This window comes from Hyperoodon ampullatus (assembly GCF_949752795.1).
Source record: "Hyperoodon ampullatus genome assembly, chromosome: 15".
NCBI classification, from domain to species: domain Eukaryota; kingdom Metazoa; phylum Chordata; class Mammalia; order Artiodactyla; family Ziphiidae; genus Hyperoodon; species Hyperoodon ampullatus.
In genome coordinates this window covers 80,654,524-80,676,894 of record NC_136928.1, presented here as the reverse complement: position 1 = coordinate 80,676,894, position 22,371 = coordinate 80,654,524, and the positions used below count along the sequence as shown (strand labels likewise).

General features: G+C 42.8%; 1 pseudogene across 1 annotated transcript; it reads right to left on the bottom strand.

Annotated features, from left to right (window-relative positions):
• Positions 1 to 6,375: 6,375 nt before the first annotated feature.
• LOC307064260 lies at positions 6,376 to 12,833 on the bottom strand (annotated as a pseudogene). The gene is made up of 5 exons: positions 12,744 to 12,833; positions 12,308 to 12,410; positions 11,378 to 12,122; positions 7,222 to 7,369; positions 6,376 to 7,058 (listed from the first exon to the last, which is right to left on the bottom strand). The product of its transcript is annotated as an uncharacterized misc_RNA (transcript).
• Between the last annotated feature and the right edge of the window lie 9,538 nt (positions 12,834 to 22,371).

Genomic DNA, 22,371 nt, shown 5'->3' with positions numbered 1-22,371 from the left:
TGACTAAAAATGGTTCTAAAATGACATCAAATGGGACAAAGGCGGGTGGCTGACTCTTTGTTCTGAGGTTTTGTTCAGAGCTTGACAAGCTTTGCAGAGAGCTCCCAAGAAGATGCTAGCCCACGAAAGTTGTCATTGGTCCAGATGCACGGATTCAGTCTCTCCACTTAGCAACAGTATTTGCCTCCTGCTTCAGAAAAGGAAACAAAAAAGTAAGCCTGCAGTTAAATACACCCACAAGGGCAAATCCCCATGAAAGCCTGTCAAAAAAGAGCTGTGGGAAAGATGAGCTATTGCTGTACGCCTGGGTGAACTCCAATGAGGAAGCCACAAGGGGGAGGGAGGATGGGCACAGGGGCTTGTCAGTTGCAGCCCCCCAAAGGGTTTCAGCCTTTCCCTCCTCCGGATTCCCACTGCCCCACGACTGCCCTCATTGTCATTGTTCCTGGACTATTTTAACTGCTTCCTAATTCATTCGCCTGTCCTGCCATTTACAAGGGACTCTATACTATCACTGTCAAATTAAACAACTGCCTTTTGGGGGGTGGCTGTTGACCTTTCATTGCAGGAGAAATCTTTCTAAAGCGTGGGTCTGATCTCATCACTCCTCTGCTTAAAAGCTGTCAGTGTACTTTGTCTGTATTATGCTCCAGGTTAGTAGTTTCCCCTGGGCACTGGTCACTTGCCTGCCTGGCTGTCTCCCGCATCACACTTTCAGAGGGAGGGCACTCAGGGGCCCCTGCCACCTATCAGAGCCATTGGATGCATCACTTTCTCTCAGTCACATTAATCTTCATTCAATTCCTCAAAAGCTTTCCCTCACTGCTGGGTCTTCTCACATCTTGTTTTCTTTGCTGGAACGTTAACCCTTTGACGCCTCCCCTAGCAAATGCCTCATCCTTATTTTGCACATTCCCCCCCCCGAAAGGCTTCTCTGAACCCCCAGATGAGGCTAGCGCCCCAGCCTCCTTCCCACGTGTTGTCTGATGAGCCCCACAACCTGGACTGATGCCCCCCAGTAACCTTTCACCATCCATAGACACATTACATTATAAATAAATAGCATTTGAAAAAAAATTAACTCTTTACTATGTTGACTTCAAAATGTAAATTCTAAAGCAAAACATGACAACCCAAATTATAGAGGTAATAGTCTGTCTTAAATCTTTGAAGCACACCTTAACGCTGGATTTTGTTTTAATTCAGCATTATCAGATTATTGATAAGTTTAGCAACTTTTATTTTTCCTCCGACTGAATTTTATGATGAATGATACTAATGTTCTTAGTATTTCTTAAATATTGTAGGTTTACGTTAGTTTCATTTTGGGAAAAGAAAATCCATTTTATTAATTGTGTTATTGTATTATTAATTGTGCTATTATAAAATCCATTTGTATTAATTGTGTGGAAAGAAGACTTACAATCAGCAAACTTGAAACCTTTTGTTTTCTTTGTTAGGTAGTTACACATCATTTTTATAATGAAAAAGATAAATTATAATACCTTCCCCTAAAGGAAAAGAAAGTTGCCAAATATTGGAGGATGAACCACGTTGGTTTCAGACTTCTGATACCAAAGTACAAAAATATCATTAGACTGCTGAGAAATTTTGGACAATGAAAATTAAACAAGAAAACTGTTAATTTTTTGAAGAGGCTCATTTATATGGCTCAAAATTCAAAAGGTACCAGAGTAAACAGTGAAAAATGTCCCTCCCACGCTTGTCTCTCAGCAGTGAAGTCTAAAGTCCTCTCTTTGAAGCTCACATTGCACTGGTTTTGTATGGATTCTTGCAGAGATATTTTATGCACAAATAGTACTCTATGTTATTTCCCCAAGCCTTGTTTGCACACTAATAATCATACTATTTCTCGATTTTTTTAACCTAGCAAAATATCTTGCAGATTGTTCCCTAACAGTGCAATAAAAGTTTTTCTCACTCTTTTTTATGTCTACACAGTATTGCATTGTGTGTATGTACCATAAATCACCCATGCCCTCTCCAAGTCTGGACACTTGGGTTATTTCCAATATTTTGCAACCATAAACAACACCAAACATAGAACAATCTCATTCAGCCTACCTTTCACCCAGGTATGTGTATATCAAAAAAATAAGTGGCTAGCAGTGAATTACGAGGCCAGAAGTGACTTTAATAGATATGGTCAAATTATCCTTTAAAGAAGTTGAATCAATTTACCTCCCCTTTAGCAAGGTGGGAAAAATATGGTAAGTCAATTTTCACTTGGCCTTTAAAGTTGAACTGCTACATTTTATTCCACTTGAATAAAGTGGAATATACATGCACAATTATACAAGCACAATTTAGTTTGTTTGCTAATGTGTTACAATTATACAAGCACAATTTAGTTTGTTTGCTAATGTGTTACTGATTGTTAAATGTGTCCTACTTAAATGTTCACCTCCCACGCACTACCCCCAGGGAATACATCAGTTGCACCAAATTTGTTTTGCCCCTCTCACTCTCTCCTTTGTTTATCTAATATTTGATACCAGACAATGCGATGCTGGCAGCCTGGTTACAAGCCGACTTACCAGCCGACTTACCGTTTGCTGAAGTGTAGCATCTTAACTCTCCACCAGGTGGAGCAGTTTCACCTTAGGGAGCGCATTGAGTAGGGCCGCTGAATTTGGGGTGGTCAGTATTCCCGGTGATATGCAGGGGGAGTGAAGTAGAGTGGAATGCACTTGGAGTTGAATTTAAAGTTTCAAACGAGGATGTGGCACATCTAGACCTCAGATGTATTAGTGATCCAGGTGAAGTTTAGTATCTCTGGTCTGAAGCACCTGTAGAAACAAGTCAAGTCCTACAGTTAGGGGTTGATTTGTGTTCCCCACCCCTGCTTCCTTCCACATTCATACATTGAAGTTCCAACCCCCAGCACCTCAGACTGTGACCTTATTTGGGGAGAGGGTCTCTACAGAGGCAATCAAACTAAAATGAGGTCGCTGAGGTGGGCCCTAATCCAATATGACGGGTGTCTTTATAAGAAAGGAAATTTTGGACACTGACACACAGAGAGGGAAGAGGATGTGAAGAGACAGGGAGAAGACAGGCATGCAAGTCGAAGAGAAAGGCCTGGGACAGACAGATCCTTCCCTCGCAGCCTTCAGAAGGAACCAACCCCCTGACGCCTTGATCTGGGGCTTCTAGCCTCCAGAACTATGGATGATACATTTCTGTTGTTTAAGCCCACCAGCCTGTGGTGCTTTGTTATGGCAGCCTGAGCAAACCAATATACCTACCCACTCACATTCTGGGAGAATTTAAGTAAGCTGGGTTCAAGCATTTACTAGGCTAGAGAAACATTTCCTCCCCAGAAAGTGATAGCTAATAACAGAAACTGGGTTATAGTTTAGAGATACTTACTATAAGCAAATAAACTTGAAGTACCCTTAAGCCATTCAGAAACCATCTTCACATGGAAGCAAGCGGTACGCTGATAACAAATGACTCTACACTGCTTGACACGCACAAATGGGAGCTTTTAAAGGCTTCAGCCCATTCCACTCTACCGCATTTTAATTGGGTGCTGGGATGGATGTGAAAAGGGGAAGCTGTTTTGCTCAGGCACAGAGGAAGGAGATGGCGTATCTACTGGTATGTGTGATGAGATAAACAAATATACATAAAAATGAAAGCGTGTGAGAGGATGAGTTTGTGTCTGGGTGTAGTCATGTGAAAATGTGTGTATGTTAGAAAGAAAAAGGTATGAGAAGAGTTGGATTTGCAAGAAAGAGAAATATGGGTGTAAGCAGAATGTATGTACCAAGGGGAGAAATGTTTGCGTGACAAGGTGTGTGTGTGAGTGTGTGTGTGTGAGAGAGAGAGACATTCAGTGTTTGTCGGTGGAGAGAAACGTGTGAGAAGGAAACGTGTATGTATGTGAAGAAGAGTCACATGTATGTTTGAAGTGTGTGTGCATTTAAGGAGGCAGATATGTGTGTAAGGAATACATGTGCGCAGCACATGCCTAGACGTGTAAGGGGGGGACGTATGTGTGAGGATGTGTGTGTGTAAGCGTGTGAGGAGAAGTACATGCATGTGCTTCTTTAGGATAATGCTGGTCAAAGAAGCAAATGTGCCCAGAAGCCGTGTCTAATTGCCTTTCTGACCCCATGGCCTCTGCGAACCCTGCTTACTGAATGCACTTAGAGATTGACAGCTCCTTTGTGGGTCTGAGGTTGGCCACCACAGTTTTTTAGTTCAGTCCCATGTTTGTCAACAACATTTTAAACTAGCTTGATTCCCCTCACTTAAAGAAAATATCTTGAAATTACTTTTTCAAGGTTTGGTTCAAGTTCAGTAAAGACATAAAATGAGTGGGTCAGGTTCAGTTCAGGAAGAAAAAAGCTAATCATTCGTATTTGCATGCTGGTGTTTAAATCAATGAACTGGGAGCAGAGAGATGATTCATCAAGCAGGAAAATAATACACAACTTTTTCACTGAATTTCATTTCTTGTCTTATTAATTCTTAATTGATAGGAGTCTGTGCATTTCTAAAATTTATTATAGATTAAAAAATGGGATTAAATGTTTTTCCCAAAGTCACTGTATCAATTAGCTAAGGCACGGGACAGCTTCCTAAGAATTTTTCCCTAGCAGGAACCACATATTCACTTTGATTCTTCTGGTGAATCAAATTATATTTTTGTCTTTATTAAAAGTGACTTCCTTTTTAATGTTGGGTTTCAAGGAAAGGAATTAATTTTTGGAATGACTTTCATATAACGGGCTAACTATGGCCCATGGGCCAAATCTGTTCAGCTAGTTTTTTTTTTCTTGGAGTGGGGGTACCCTTTTTTATGGCCCATGAGGTAAGAATAGTTTTCATATTTTTAGAAATATTTATACTTTAATATAAATGGTTATACATTTATACTTTAAATGGTTATATAAGTTCTTTTATAATCGAATAGTGTGGTTTTGCCTCTTGGCTGGCAAAGCCTAAAATATTTCTTTTAAACCTTTAAGAAAAAGTTTGCTGACCCTGTTCTGTAGGATTTTATTTGCTTGATAAAGTGTAAGCTGTCAAAATGTAAGGGAAAAAAAAGTAAGTACAGTGATTATTGGTCTAGCAATTGCAGTAAGTAATCTAAACCATAGAACCAACGTATTGGTAAATGTGAATTCAACACAGCTATTCTGTACATGTGTTTACTGGAGTGGTTGAAAAACTGTGTATTCCCTAGAAACACAAATTCAGTCAAGAATGTTCACTGCCGTCTTGTTTCTAATCATGAAAAACAAATCAACTCAAAGCTCCATCAACAGAAGAATGTCTGTACAAGTTGTGCCATTCATACAATGGAATACTATTTAGCAGTTAAGATGAATAACCTAGGGCTATATGTATGATGAGATGGCTCTTACAAACATCATATTGAGCAAAACAACATAGAACAAATGATTGGGTTACAGAACAAAACACAGAATATGATAACACACAGAAAGTGGCAATATTGGAAAACATGCTGTAGTTCAACTCAGGCATATGTAGTAACGAACACACGCATATGTAGTAATAGTATGAAAACATTGATGGGATGTTTTAGGAAAGTACTGGGGGTTGTGGGCGGGCGGTGGTGGGGGGAAGAATTGGGATCAGGGAGGGCTTTCCGGGGGCTTTAACTGTATCGTGATATTTATTTCCTACATGAATATCCGAAGTAAGTATGGCAAGAGGTTAGGACTGGCTGGTTCTTGGGCACACAGAGAGGGGCTCGTGAAGTTACTGTCTCTTGTGTGCGTTTGAAATATTTCATTATAAGAAAAGGAAAATGATGGTACTGCCAATCAGAGTCCAGGAATTCTACGGAGATTGATTCAGGCAACGTTTTTACCCAGGACCTGTTGTGTGCTGGCACTTGCTGGGGGCCAGACCCTCATTCCCTCATTTCCTCATTTAACCGCCCAGCTCACTGAACTGTGACTGTCTCCCCCATCCTCAAGGACACTGTCAGACTGGCCCAAGGCCACAATGCGAGTCAGGGGGGTGAGTGGCGGTGAGGGTGCCGGGCTGGTCGCCCGATTCCAGCTCTGCGCCCCGCAGGTTCCTGAAATCACAGGGGCTCCTCTCTTGCTTAAAAAAAAGAAATACTCCTGCCCTGTGCTCACTGCTGCTCGCTCTACCTCTGCAGCAGCCTCCTGCGAGGTCTGCAAAGATTCATCGGAGATTCTTTGGTTCGTTCCGTTCCTCACGGATTCTTCCCGACACGGGGGCCAGGGAGAGTTGGCTGGGTTCCCCCCGCAGGTGCCCACCGTTCCAGAATCTTTCTCCTCTGTTGGCCTCAGACAGGCTCCCTGGTGGGCCACTGGCCGACCCCGGCTGCTGGGGACCCGGGTCCCCCTATCCTGCCTTGCTTGAGCCGGTCCGCTGGGGGCCGGAGAAGGGCGCCCCGCCGACGCGGCCCTCCACAGGGCTCAGCCCGGGCGTCCAGGGGTGGGCGTGCCGGGGCCCTTGGCGTGGAGCCTTTGGGAAGCCTGGGCTGCGCTCCTGCTGCCTCGCAGACCTGCCTTGTCCCCTCTGGGCGTCTGCGTCCCAAGCGACAAAATGACCTCTGTTCTCCGAGGGTTCTTCCAACGTCTGTCCAGACTCCCTTGCCCGCTGAGTCTCCGTTGGCTGGAGGGGCTCCCCGCGTGGCCCTGCGGGAAGGTGGGGAGGTGTGCCGGGGGGCGGGACGGGGACGCTGTGGGAGGAATCCCTCGGGGAGATCAGAGAAGAGAGCGACGTTTCCCGAGAGCAGGCGGCGCCCCGAGGCCGGTGCCGCGCCCTCCGGGTGAGGAGGTCGGACTTTGGCGAGGCGGGGCGCAGGGGCAGGGAGAGGGGGCCGGGCACGCGGCGCGAAAACCCAGGCCGGCGGGCGGGCGCGGGGCTCGGCTCCGGCCCTCGAGCCTCCTCCCCTCGCCCGACGCCGCCCGGTCCGGCCCCGGCGCCGCCCTCGCCGCGACCCTTCCCCAGCAGGGTCCCGGGCCGGCCGAGCCCACCGCCGGCCCTTCTCCGCGGTCTGCCGGAAGACCCGGAGAAGCGGACTGCAGTGGGCGGCTGGGGTCAGGGGTCAGTCCCGGGCGCGGGCCGCGCTCCGCGCTCCGCAGATCCGGGCTTTGCCGCGCGCCCCCCGGCCGGCCGAGCCCGGGAGCTGAGGGAGTGAGCGCGCGGGCGGCTGGGCCGGCCCTCCGACGGCGGCGGGCGCACCGGAGCGGGGCCGCGGCGGCGCGAGGACAAAGGGCCGAGGTAGGAGCGGCCGCCCGGCGCGCCGGGGGAACGTCTCGAAGCGCAGCGCGCGGCCCGGGGAGCGCGCGGGCGGACGTGGGTACCTTTTCGGTAGGGACCCGCCGGGAGGCTACGGAAGTGTCGGGGTTCAGCCTCGATGGCGCGTGGGGGTGTGGGTGCCGCTGCCTCGTGTGCGTGCGCGCGTGGGAGTGTGTGTGTGTGAGAGTGTGAGAGAGAAAAAGAGGGGCCGGCAGAGTTGGACTTAGATGGACTTAGAGCGCGCCCTGAGCGCTTGGCCCATGGTGAGCGCTCCGTAGGTGAGAGCTAATAAAAATGGCAATGATGGCAATAATCACTGTTTTGAGGGTGTGCACGCGTGCGTGCATGCGTGTCCATGTCTGTTTAGAGAAGCCGGAGCCGGCGGTGGCGGCCCCAACGCCCCAGCACTTGGAACACGGGGGAAAATGGGGCTTCTTTCCAGAACCGCCCTGGAACTGTCTCTGAGGGGCTCCGACCCTTGGGAAGGCTGGTTCGGGGGAGGAGGAGGCTTAGTAGCTGGATCCCAGTTTTGGGTCTTGGGAACAAAGGCTGCTTCCCTGAAGTCCAAGAAGGTGTGTGTGTGTGTGTGTGTGTGTGTGGCCGCCAGGGCGCCAGGCGGGGTGGAGGCGATGATGGCCATTCATGGAGAAGGCTGTTGGGCCATTTTGCTGTCAGCCTCTTTTGATCCCTGGTCATGAAGACCAGCAAAAAAAAAAAAAAAAAAAAAGAGGAACTACTTAATTTGTATACTGAAGCTTTTCTTTAAGAAAGTTTTATTATAGAGGTAAGTGTTACTCAGGACTTGGAAGATTTTTTTAGTATCTGTTTTAAACAATATGTGCATTTTAACTTGATAAAAACTTTTATTCCTAGCGAGAGCATTTTAATTTCTCCGATTAACACTGCGTGTTAGACATGGGGAAAGGTGGAGGTCTGGGACGGTTCTGAGCTTCATCTTACCTAAAGCGTTGTTTTAATGTCACCTGGTTTGCAGCACTTTGTAGGAAAACACTACTGGAAGTTTTAAAGGCCAATTAGACTCCTACCCCTGTCTTAGAATGTCTTAAATCTCTGGGCCGATTTGAAGAATTCCTTATATGCAATCCATTGCTTCGAGAGTACTGTTTTTGGGTTTGCTCAGGAAAGTTTGTTTCTAGGAAACAAAAATCAGATTAAAAATGAGAAACAATTAAATGAAACACAGGTGAGGAGATGTTTCTACAAGTCTGTTCATACTGAAATCTGGTTCATTTAAAGTTTGCATTGTGATCTGTGACATTTTCCATCCCCACAGCAGTGGATGAGGTGGTCTGCTGTTCATGCTGAGGCAATTTTTTTTTTAAGCATAGTTGATGTACAATATTATGTGTTACAGGTGTACAATGTGTTGATTCATAATTTTTAAAGGTTATACTTCATTTATAGTTATTATAAAATATTGGGTATATTCCCTGAGTTGTGCAATATATCCTTGTAGCTTATTTTATACCTAATAGTTTGTATCTCTTAATCCCCTACCCCTATTGTGCCCCTCCCCCCACGACTCTCCCTACTGGTAACCACTAGTTTGTTTTCTATATCTGTGAGTCTGCTTCTTGTTTGTTATATTCACTGGTTTGTTGTATTTTTTTAGAGTCCACATATAACTGATATCATACAGTATTTGTCTTTCTCTGTCTGACTTATTTCACTTAGCATAACACCCTCCAAGTCCATCCATGTTACTGCAAATGGCAAAATTTCATTCTTTTTTGTGGGTGAGTAGTACTCCATCGTGTGTGTGTGTGTGTGTGTGTGTGTGTGTGTGTGTGTGTGTGTGTATACCACATCTTCTTTATCTATTCATCTGTTGATGGACACTTAGGTTGCTTCCATGTCTTGGCTATTGTAACTAATGCTGCTATGAACATTGGGTGCATGTATCTTTTAGAATTAGTGTTTTCTGGAACAAATATTCTTTAAAGAATAAGAAGTAAGTTCAGGTTGAAGTTGAAATTCCATCCTAGCCTTTCTTGTTATTGATTAACAAACGGTTTATTTGTGGTTTAAGATGTTTTTAATCAGTGAAAATAGCCACTTGCACCAATACATGTAATCTTTTAGTGGGTGGGTAATTTGAAGCTACACTTTAATATCTGTATTTTTGTCTTGTCATTTTTAATAGGAGAGTTTATAATGTAGAGCCTGTCTAAAGGTTTCTATGCTTAGTATAAAGTTGGTTCATTTAGTAAGCAAGTGACAAGTCCTATGGCATTACAGATGTTCATTCTACTACTACCATTTTATTTGACATCAGAAAACCCCTTTTTAAGAAAATCGTGTCTAGTTTGTGGATTCAACATTTGAATTATTTAGTGATTCCAGAGTGTTCAGAGGCAATCTCAAAGTAGAGCTAATAAAATGTTCATTCATTCAGAATGAAAAGAAGATAGACTATAACTTAAAGAGAGAGGCAGACCCCCTGCACCCTGTGCCATGCCCAAGCACAGTGCTCATAAATGAGCGGGACCAGGACATTTAAACAAAGGCTGTGATATGGACCCTTCATGCATTAAGTGGGTAAAGGGAGCTTGCTTTTAATAATCCACATTTCCCTGTCCAGCATGCTTCAGTGGTCCTGTTCTGTTTCCCCTAGGAAGCCTGTAGGGCTTTTGTGGGAGTAACTGACCATTGGGGCTGGCCGAGGGCAGCTCATGGAGCCCTGATCTGGCCATTCCTGAGGGTCCATAGACCTCTAATCCCTTCAAAAGATTCCAGTTAATCTCTGCAGTTTGTACACTACTTAATGGGCACGCTTGTCTTTTTGGTTCAGTTTCTGAATATACAGATAAATTATAGTACTTTAAAGCTAATTGCCCTTAAAAACAAAAACAACAGAATGAGGAAGACTGTTGTAGAAGTTATATCTGTGACATAAAATTTAAAAACTTGCAGAAGAGTTAAAAAAAGGAAAACTGGAAATCTATGATCCAGATATAATTACTGTTAATACTTTGGCATGTTTTTTCTGGTCTTAAAATTAAGTTCTATATGCTTCTAAACATTGGCCAAAATTATATATATATAAAATATATGTCATTTTGTATCTTTTAAATATAAAAGTTGTATTATGAATATACTTATTATTTCAGTGATATTGTTTTTTTTGAAGGCAAAAAGAAAACTTTTACTTTGGCATTAATTGCATCAATTTGTTTACAGTTATGACATGTTACATATATTATTATTCAAACAACTAACAGAGTCATCAATCTGGCTTTTATTTTCAAGTTCCTATTTGTTCAAAACACACCTGTGACTTGAAGATTCTTCTAAAATGAATATTCTCTTCACCGAAATAAAAAGTTGACATTTAACAAGTATTACATTTTACACCTGTAAGTTTTTAAAGTACTGCAGAACTGTACAACTACATACAACATGTATATGGTTTGCTGTCTTCCTAGATATGAACTACTGTAAAATGACATAAAATTCAAATTATTTACCTTCTCCACACTTAACTTGTAAATCTGTCAAATAGCAGTTATTGAGTATCCGGTAATTAGAGGAGAAAGTAAAAGGAGGACATGAAGATGCTCTTCCCCTTAGGAACTCACTTGTTATAAAGCAAACAGACACCCATAAAGTAACAAAGCAATACTGGGTCATGTTACCTGGTAACAGAAGTAGATGTTCAGGTAACTATCACTATATGGAATAGATGTATCCTAAGTTAACAGCAACATCTTATTTGTTAAGTCCAAATCCTCAATTAATTAAAATTTTATACTCTATCAGCAATCTATTTCCACAATAAATTAATTTTGGTCAAAAGAGGTTAACATGTAAGTTTCTTCTATTGCATGCTTGAGAGAACAGTTCCCAATGAAGAATAAATAAGGGGGGAGGGGAATAAATAAGGGAGCAATGGCAGCAATAAGCCGGTCAACACAGCAGACACTGTTAGAGGGTTTTCACACCTCCTTGCCCCATAACCCTAAATTTAAAAGCAGCAGCAACTGAACAGGTAAAAAGAAAAACGCAAAAGAGTAGGACAGGGAATTCACATGATGTGTGTCTTCTCTGAGCAGCCCTAGCAGCAGCATATAAAAGCAACCTTCAGGTTAGCACAGTGAAGCTCAAGCAGCAACTCCACCCTTGATGCTGCAACAAGATTCCTAGGAACCTGAATAAAATCCTCCACAAATTCCAAAAAACCTCTAGCCCTTTTTAGAGCATCAGCACTCTCTCCGTAGATTTTAAATGTTCCAGTATCTTCATCTAGCTCAATAGCTGTAACTCCAGGAGCCTTTCTAGCTTGCTGTATGTTACTGCCACGTGTTCCTATTGGCAGGCCCATCCAATCTTCTCTCACAACAAATTCCTCATGAAGAGCTGCTGCAAGTTGTTTTGTGCTTAGTGGCCTCTTCATTTCTGGACATAAACATCAACTTCGTATGAATACTTTGCAAATGCATCTCAGTCAAAATATTTACCCTCTTCACAGTTGCTTCACTGGCAGACAGTATCATTAGCTGTGTGGTTTCTGGATGGTAAACAATTCTGCCTGCTCCTACTGCTTTCTTAAAATCTTTATGTGCATTTTCACTAGCACACGGCTCTCTCAAATCCTCAGGAACATCCACTGTGCATTTAAAGAAGGTATTTTTTGACAGTTTTATTTTGATTGACAGGCCGAAGTCATTCAGATGGGACCATTTCATTGTAAGTGGCATCACAAGCAGCATATTGAATGACATAAAATTCTCCTTTCATCATTTGAAGTTTAGCCAACCACCATCCGCATGGTTCTTGATCATTTGCTCTTGAATACACCTGTACTTCATCTCCTTCACTAATTTCTTTATTTCTTTTTTTGCCGTATGCGGGCCTCTCACTGCCGTTGCGGAGCACAGGCTCCGGACGCGCAGGCTCAGCGGCCATGGCTCATGGGCCCAGCCACTCCGTGGCATGTGGGATCTTCCCGGACCAGGGCACAAACCCGAGTCCCCTGCATCGGCAGGTGGACTCTCAACCACTGCGCCACCAGGGAAGCCCCAATAATTTCTTTTTTTAATATCAGGTGGTTGTGGTGATCTAACTTCATTAAATGGAACCTGGCGTTCCGGTTGCCAGTGGTTCTCAAAAACAACTGTGAGGGCTTCCCTGGTGGCGCAGTGGTTGAGAATCTGCCTGCTAATGCAGGGGACACGGGTTCGAGCCCTGGTCTGCGAGGATTCCACATGCCGTGGAGCAACTAGGCCCGTGAGCCACAACTACTGAGCCTGCACGTCTGGAGCCTGTGCTCCGCAACAAGAGAGGCCGCAATTGTGAGAGGCCCGTGCACCGTGATGAAGAGTGGCCCCCGCTCACCACAACTAGAGAAAGCCCTCGAACAGAAACGAAGACCCAACACAACAACAAAAAAAATAAATTAATTAATAAACTCCTACCCCCAACATCTTAAAAAAACAAACAAACACAACTGTGAGGGAGTCTTCATGAACATCTTTGATAAATCCCTTGTCGAAAGCCCCGTTGGAGCCGAGAGTCTCCACCATCACCTCCGCCATGTTGGAACCGCAAAACAATACTGTCATTTTAAATTACAATTTTGTATTCTCTTGTGTGGATAAATTATAATTTAACTATTACCCTAGCAGACTCGGGCTTTTCCTTTTATTTGTGCTTTTGATGTTCTTTCCACTTTGATAAAACATCACTGATTGATGGTAATACACATTTCTGAAACTTGACCACCCTTAGAAAACGGCACAAAAAGTTTTGCTTCAGGGATATACAGTGGGAAAAGATGCAGCCTTGCCTTAGTCCTCTCAGTCTCTTAGCCCCTTCTTCATTATCTTTTATGCCATTTATTTGTCTCTGTAACACAATAATTTGCATTTTCTTTACACCACCAAATTCTGGGCTTCTTGAGGATAGCAATTTGTGCCTTAATTTTGTTTGACTCCCTCTAGTGGCCAGCCAAGACTTGGCATGTCACAGATGTCCAAAATATTCCTTTGGTGGGGCGGGGGGGAGTATATTTCAGGGGCTGTGTGGGAACCCAGGTCCTCTCGGAGATGTGCAATGACAAATCTTGATCCAACTGACTCCCGTTACCCTTTTATAGTGGAAAACTTCAAACGTCTACAAAAGTGGAAAGACCATATACTGAGCTTCGGTGTGCTCTCATCCAGTTCAACGACTGTGAACACTTTATCAATTTTGTCTCTTCTTCCTCCTCCCTCCCCACGCTGCAATCCTGAAGTAAATCCAAGACATTACAGCATTTCATACCCTTGGATTTTTGATGATGAGTTTACCTCCGAATCCACCGAAAAGGGCCTGTTTTCAGGAAGGTGGGCTTGCTGGGAAGCTGTGTAACAGACATGCCAGTGACCTGCCTACCTTGTTCTGCTTTGACCTTGAGCAGGTTGGCTCTCTGGCTCACCTATCTGTCACCTGAGGAGCTTGGCCTAGGTAATCCATGAGCTTCCTTCCAACTTTTACTTTGTTCAAGCTCAGGTCTGCCTTTTAGTCTAATGTGGTAGTTCTCAAATTGTAGTTGCTGGACCAGCAGCTTTGGCATCACCAGGGAACTTGCACAAAATGCAGATTCTCAGGCCCCACACCCAGCCCTACTCAGAAGCTCTGGGAAGGGGGAGATTTGCCAATAATTTGTGGTTTAATAAGCCCTCCAGGTGATTCTGATGAACAGCCAAGCTTGAGAACCACTAATCTGTGAAAGTAGACAATAGGTCTATAAGCTCTTAAAAAAACCAAAAACGAACAGGGAACTTCCCTGGTGGTCCAGTGGTAAAGAATCTGCCTTACAATTCAGGGGACAACAGTTGGATCCCTGGTCAGGGAACTAAGATCCTATGTGTGGCAGGGCAACTAAGCCCGCATGCCACAACTACTGAGCTCACATGCTGCAAACTGTAGAGCCCGTGCGCCCTGGAGCCTGCAACTAGAGAGAGAAAACCCACACACCACAGCTAGAGAGAATCCCTCACGCTGCAACGAAGATCCCACATGCCACAACTAAGACCCGACACAGCCAAAAAATAAATAAATTTAAAAAAAAAAGAAAGAAGGAAACCCTACTGGAAATTGTGCATTTACCCATCATCGAGTTCGGTAAGTCAGTACAATGTCAGCTTCTTCCCTTTGTGCAGAATGAGACCAATGGTGGAGTGACTGTGAGATCTTTTGTTGATCAGGAACTCTGATAGTTACAGTTCTTGACTCAAAAAGATTTGGGAAAGAAATGATTAGATAAAATGTTTCTGAACTGAAGTATATGTAGGCAACTTTCATTCAAAAAAAAAAAAAGAAAAGGTCGAGAACCACTTCATGGGACACACCACATTTGTAATTACATATTTATTTCTTTGATGTCTTATCTTCCCTGTGGCACAAGGTAAGTGCTGTGAAGGGTCAAGTCTGCTTTGCTCACCATCCCGCCCCGGCACCCAGGACAATGGCTGGTCCATAGTGTGTGTTTAGTAAATATTTGAGGAACGAATGAGCTTTGTTCTTTAGGGAACTTACAGAACTCTGGACAGAGCCAAGCCTAATACTGGTAGAAACAATCAGAGAACAATTAAGGGTTCTATTTTGAGGTCTTGACTACAGTGTAGGAGAATTTGAGCCAAAAGTTCAGTTAGTTTTATATTTGTCACATAAAAGTATTATGTGCTTAGCAATATCTTGGCCTCTGGGGAGAAGTATGGAAGGCAATATAAGAAAAGAGTAAAACAAGGAGCTCGTGCTAATACAACTATTTCATTGGTTGGTAACTACCTTGCATTCCAGTGCTTTCAGGCACAAGAGTTAGCCAAATAATAATAATTACTAGAGCCACCGCAATCTTTGGGCATCTACCATGTAAAAAGTATTTTATGAGAGTCGCCTAAATGTCTGTTCCCTGACATGAGCTTATTGGTAAGTTTTGAAATTTTGCATTTTAACAAAATAAAAACTCATTGATACCTTCATTTGTAAAAATTAAAAATGAGGTTAGAAAGTTGTTTCCAAAATTTAAAAATCTGCAGACATCATGGTCTGTAAAGGTAACACGAGTTTTAGCATCATTTAATACATACCTATTTACTGAGTATGTCCCATGTGCCAAGTACTTGTCTAAGTGCTGGAGATACAGCAGTGAACAAACCAGGCAATTCCTGCCCTCCTGGAACTTACATTCTAGTGGTAAGATTGGCAGTGAACCTCTGTGCTGTAGGTGATTTTCATTTTCATAGAAAATATAGTAAAGATTCTATTATCTAAGATCACAATCTGGCCATATATAAGCTGTAATATGTTGCAATCCATGGAGACCAAGCAGACAGGTGTGGGCATTCCTGCCAACCCCTCTGAGCTGTGAGATGCCCACTCTTTCCTCATGATACCTTTCCTACCCTAAGTGACACATGCATTGGGGGTGGGGAGTGCCAGGGTCAATCCATTACCAAGGCTTAAAGTACTTATGATTTTTAAAGTAAGAGATACATAATAAGAAAGATCCAATATTGCCTTCTTGCACTGCCCTGTATTAGCCTGGGCTGTCATAACAAAATACCAGAGACCAAGCAGCTTAAGCAGCAGAAATTTATTCCTACAATTCTGGAGGCTAGAAATTCAAGATCAAGTTTCTGGTTGATTTGGTTTCTGGTGTAAAGCTCTCTTCCTGGCTTGCAGGTGGCCACATTCTTGCTGTGTCCTCACATGGCCATTCCTCACCTCCTCCCACAGGAGCGTGGAGAGAGAGAGAGAGAGAGAGAGAGAGAGAGAGAGAGAGAGAGAGAGAGGGGGAGAGAGAGAGAGAGAGAGAGAGAGAGAGAGACGGAGCCCTCTGCTGTCTCTTCTAATAAGGACACTAACTCTGTTGATCAGGGCCCCACCCTTATGACCTCACTTAATTTTAATTATCTCCTTTTAGACTTTGTCTTCAAATACAACACACTGGGAGTTAGGGCTTCAACATATGAATTTTGGGGGGACACAAGTCTTCAGTCTGTGGCACACTCCAAAGATTGTCCCCTTAGGTGAGCATGCTCAGTTTTGGAGCCTGCAGTTTTAGGGTTGGTTTGCAAGAGCACACAGGGGCTCCCAGCACTGGTTTGGGGGGTTTAGAGGAGGAGCGAGGCTCTTCTTCTGAAGTGTGTGAGGCTGGAGCACACACAGGTAACACCGTTATTGTCGGTGATCTTTTTTGTACCTGGCAGGGAGACTGAGTGTGTATACCCCTGTGTAGCCTGGGGCAACACATGACAGGGTACTTACCTGTAGGTGTTTGTGGGTTGTTGGTAGACAGTTCTGGACTGGAAACAGCACACAAAAATTGCTAAGTCCTTCAGAGAGCAAGTACTTCTGGATTTGAGCCATCAGATGAACTCCCTGCCATGTTAATAAGATCTACCACCATTATTCACACATTTCCTAAATGTCCTGGTTTATTTTGATGTTGAAGGTACACATACAGACCACCCTTTACAAAGGATTCCGTTTGGTCCTCTCTGCTTCTGTCTTGACAAACAATTCTGTTCATTTCCTGTGCCTCTGCTTCCTGCTGACATTCTTGTCTTCTGTTAGACTTCAATGTGACTCAATTTAGGAGTAATATATCACGAGACCCATCTGGACCTTGGATTTACTAGGGCTTCCTTGCTCTTTGGAATCCATCATTCTCATGTTTTAGATTGAGAAGCTATCACAAAACTGGTCAATCACAAAAGTGGGACCTGATCCTCAAACTGTATCTCCTAGGTAGTGAGGGATGATCTGTGTGCATTTCTGTGCCTTTCTCTTCACCCACATTCACTCTGAAGGTGATTCTGCAGGTGGCCATCCTATTGCATTGTTTTTTCAGTTTTGCCACCCAAGGGTGAGCCTGTGAGTCAAGGGTTAGAAATAAGAAAATGGAAGCCCAAAGAGGAAACCTGGGAACTGATTTGAGTAGCTAATTCTGGCGCATCTAGTAAAATTTAAAAATTAAATACCATTTAACTACTCGAAGACATTTAAATAACAGGGTCCTGCAAAGTTAGTTACCTTCATTATGGGCTCCACTGAGTTTGGTTGTATTTTCACATTGTAAGAGTTTCACGAAGTTTTCATTTTAGTAGTGTAAATTTTTTCAGTTGTGACAGGAATATAACTTTGCAGTTATTTAGTTAGATACATGGAAGTAAAACCCAGTTCCTCCTCTCTTATGATTTTAAGTGGAGTAAAGGCAATGGGAACTAACATTTCCTGGCTATTCTGGCCAGGTTCTGAGTTAGACTGATAGCACCTATGAGGTGTAGGTATTATCATTCCCATTTTATATGTGGGAAAACCAAAGTCCAGAGAAGTTCAGGAACTTGATCCAGGTCATGTAGAGGTGAGATGCTGTACCAGGATTTGAATGCACATCTGTCTGACCACAAAGCTATACAACTGTGAAGCCAAATGTTAGCCCCACCCAAAAAGTCTCTGTCCATTCTCTCACCTGTCCAATCTGTCATCTGTTTCAAGTTAATTTCTACTTGTACTTTTCATTTGTCTGTCATTCAGTCTCCCTTCTCTTGGCCCTGGCCCCAGGGCTGGTCAGAGTAACAGCCATATCTCAGGATAAACATTCTGCCTTTATCCTTTCTATCATCTTCCCTGTTTCTTTCTGAGAACCTGCATTTTTTCACAGGCTTTTATGGGGTGCTAGCCTAAAAAAAAAAAATCTTCATTTGGCCCTCTCTTTTACTAAGATATTTGTTGGTTTTGTCTAGAGAATTAGGCATTATGATTTCTGTAGCTCTAAGAGAGATAACCTTTGCCTGACTGTATCCAGGATGCTGGCTTGATTTTACTTTCATCTTCTAATTATAATCTTTCTTCTGTTCATTCATGGCTGTTCACAGCATCTCTTAGAAGCGAGTAGAGGAGAGAGATTCTTGGTTGAACAGAAAACCAGAACTACTATGAGCTCACATCTCTGAAGTTTAAATTTGAGTTGCTCGTGTAGCTAATTATAGTCAGGACATCCACAAGGACAGTTCAGCTGAGGGACCCTGAGGGTCAGGACTTGATGGCAGCTGTGGGGGAGTGAGAGTCAGGGCCCAGGGACTCTGGATGGGAGGCTGAGCTTCTCTGCAGTTTTGCTGCTGCTGGGCAGCTGGGCCGCTTCCTCTTCCAGGCAGGGGTGGTGACACCGGGTGTTCTGGATCAGCCTGGGGCACGCTGACCTGCTGGTGGACTTGACCTTGTGGAAGGCATGGGCATGACCAGGTTAGGTTCCCACTTCATCTCACCTGTCATCTGCATCCCTGCCTGATCCCTGGTGATCTCAGCTGTCAGCTCCTGTGAGGTTTGCCCCACCCTGACCCCCAGTGCAGCCTCCCTCAGCTGGTGGTTTCAAAACTTGTATCTAGAACACGCAGGACCCCAGTGCCATCTTGGGAGTGTGGGTTTGCACTGAAAAATTTGTGATTATTTTTAAATGTTTTCTATTACACACAGGTGTTCACTAGAAAAAAAACTAGATAGCACAGTTCAGCAAAATTTATCTGTAATCCCCATACCCTGAGATAATCCCTGTGAACAAAAATTATTAATTTTGGAAGGAAGATTTTTTTTTTTCTCATTTCTTTCACCAGCTGGACCATCAAGACAAAAGCTGGTTTGGAAAAAAAAGAAAAGAAAAAAAGAAATTGTTCTCTCATTGGCTGCATCTGGAGAGAGTTTTTTTTTTTTTTTTAGTTTCTGCTTTATAACAAAGTGAATCAGTCATACATATACATCTGTTCCCACATCCCTTCCCTCATGCATCTCCCTCCCTCCCACCCTCCCCATCCCACCCCTCCAGGCAGTCACAAAGCACCCAGCTGATCTCCCTGTGCTCTGCAGCTGCTTCCCACTATCTATCTACCTTACGTTTGGTAGTGTATATATGTCCATGCCTCTCTTTCGCTTTGTCACAGCTTACCCTTCCCCCTCCCCATATCGTCAAGTCCATTCTCAAGTAGGTCTGTGTCTTTATTTCTGTCTTACCCCTATGTTCTTCATGACATTTTTTTTTCTTAAATTCCATATATATGTGTCAGCATACAGTATTTGTCTTTCTCTTTCTGACTTACTTCACTCTGTATGACAGACTCTAGGTCCATCCACCTCATTACAAATAGCTCAATTTCATTTCTTTTTATGGCTGAGTAATATTCCATTGTATATATGTGCCACATCTTCTTTACCCATTCATCCGATGATGGACACTTAGGTTGTTTCCATCTCCGGGCTATTGTAAATAGGGCTGCTATGAACATTTTGGTACATGTCTCTTTTTGATTTATGGTTTTCTCAGGGTATATGCCCAGTAGTGGGATTGCTGGGTCATATGGTAGTTCTATTTGTAGTTTTTTAAGGAACCTCCATACCGTTCTCCATAGTGGCTGTACCAATTCACATTCCCACCAGCAGTGCAAGAGGGTTCCCTTTTTTCCACACCCTCTCCAGCATTTATTGTTTCTAGATTTTTTGATGATGGCCATTCTGACTGGTGTGAGATGATATCTCATTGTAGTTTTAATTTGCATTTCTCTAATGAGTAAAGATGTTGAGCATCCTTTCATGTGTTTGTTGGCAGTCTGTATATCTTCTGTGGAGAAATGTCTATTTAGGTCTTCTGCCCATTTTTGGATTGGGTTGTTTGTTTTTTTGTTATTGAGCTGCATGAGCTGCTTGTAAATTTTGGAGATTAATCCTTTGTCAGTTGCTTCATTTGCAAATATTTTCTCCCATTCTGAGGGTTGTCTTTTGGTCTTGTTTATGGTTTCCTTTGCTGTGCAAAAGCTTTGAAGTTTCATTAGGTCCCATGTGTTTATTTTTGTCTTTATTTCCATTTCTCTAGGAGGTGGGTCAAAAAGGATCTTGCTGTGATTTATGTCATAGAGTGTTCTGCCTATGTTTTCCTCTAAGAGTTTGATAGTGTCTGGCCTTACAGTTAGGTCTTTAATCCATTTTGAGCTTATTTTTGTGTATGGTGTTAGGGAGTGATCTAATCTCATACTTTTACATGTCCCTGTCCAGTTTTCCCAGCACCACTTATTGAAGAGACTGTCCTTTCTCCACTGTACATTCCTGCCTCCTTTATCAAAGATAAGGTGACCATATGTCCGTGGGTTTATCTCTGGGCTTTCTATCCTGTTCCATTGATCTATCTTTCTGTTTTTGTGCCAGTACCATACTGTCTTGATTACTGTAGCTTTGTAGTATAGTCCGAAGTCAGGGAGCCTGATTCCTCCAGCTCCATTTTTCGTTCTCAAGATTGCTTTGGCTATTCGGGGTCCTTTGTGTTTCCATACAAATTTTGAAATTTTTTGTTCTAGTTCTGTGAAAAATGCCAGTGGTAGTTTGATAGGGATTGCATTGAATCTGTAGATTGCTTTGGGTAGTAGAGTCATTTTCACAATGTTGATTCTTGCAATCCAAGAACATGGTACATCTCTCCATCTATTTGTATCATCTTTAATTTCTTTCATCAGTGTCTTAAAATTTTCTGCATACAGGTCTTTTGTCTCCTTAGGTAGGTTTATTCCTAGATATTTTATTCTTTTTGTTGCAATGGTAAATGGGAGTGTTTCCTTGATTTCACTTTCAGATTTTTCATCATTAGTATATAGGAATGCCACAGATTTCTGTGCATTAATTTTGTATCCTGCAACTTTACCAAATTCATTGATTAGCTCTAGTAGTTTTCTGGTAGCATCTTTAGGATTCTCTATGTATAGTATCATGTCATCTGCAAACAGTGACAGCTTTACTTCTTCTTTTCCGATTTGGATTCCTTTTATTTCCTTTTCTTCTCTGATTGCTGTGGCTAAAACTTCCAAAACTATGTTGAATAAGAGTGGTGAGAGTGGGCAACCTTGTCTTGTTCCTGATCTCAGTGGAAATGGTTTCAGTTTTTCACCATTGAGGACGATGCTGGCTGTGGGTTTGTCATATATGGCCTTTATTATGTTGAGGAAAGTTCCCTCTATGCCTACTTTCTGCAGGGTTTTTATCATAAATGGGTGTTGAATTTTGTCGAAAGCTTTCTCTGCATCTATTGAGATGATCATATGGTTTTTCTCCTTCAATTTGTTAATATGGTGTATCACGTTGATTGATTTGCGTATATTGAAAAATCCTTGCATTCCTGGAGTAAACCCCACTTGATCATGGTGTATGATCCTTTTAATGTGCTGTTGGATTCTGTTTGCTAGTATTTTGTTGAGGATTTTTGCATCTATGTTCATCAGTGATATTGGCCTGTAGTTTTCTTTCTTTGTGACATCCTTGTCTGGTTTTGGCATCAGGGTGATGGTGGCCTCGTAGAATGAGTTTGGGAGTGTTCCTCCCTCTGCTATATTTTGGAAGAGTTTGAGAAGGATAGGTGTTAGCTCTTCTCTAAATGCTTGATAGAATTCGCCTGTGAAGCCATCTGGTCCTGGGCTTTTGTTTGTTGGAAGATTTTTAATCACAGTTTCAATTTCAGTGCTTGTGATTGGTCTGTTCATATTTTCTATTTCTTCCTGATTCAGTCTTGGCAGGTTGTGCATTTCTAAGAATTTGTCCATTTCTTCCAGGTTGTCCATTTTATTGGCATAGAGTTGCTTGTAATAATCTCTCATGATCCTTTGTATTTCTGCAGTGTCAGTTGTTACTTCTCCTTTTTCATTTCTAATTCTATTGAGTCTTCTCCCTTTTTTTCTTGATGAGTCTGGCTAATGGTTTATCAATTTTGTTTATCTTCTCAAAGAACCAGCTTTTAGTTTTATTGATCTTTGCTATCGTTTCCTTCATTTCTTTTTCATTTATTTCTGATCTGATTTTTATGATTTCTTTCCTTCTGCTAACTTTGGGATGTTTTTGTTCTTCTTTCTCTAATTGCTTTAGGTGCAAGGTTAGGTTGTTTTTTCGAGATGTTTCCTGTTTCTTAAGGTGGGATTGTATTGCTATAAACTTCCCTCTTAGAACTGCTTTTGCTGCATCCCATAGGTTTTGGGTCGTCGTGTCTCCATTGTCATTTGTTTCTAGGTATTTTTTAATTTCCTCTTTGATTTCTTCAGTGATCACTTCGTTATTAAG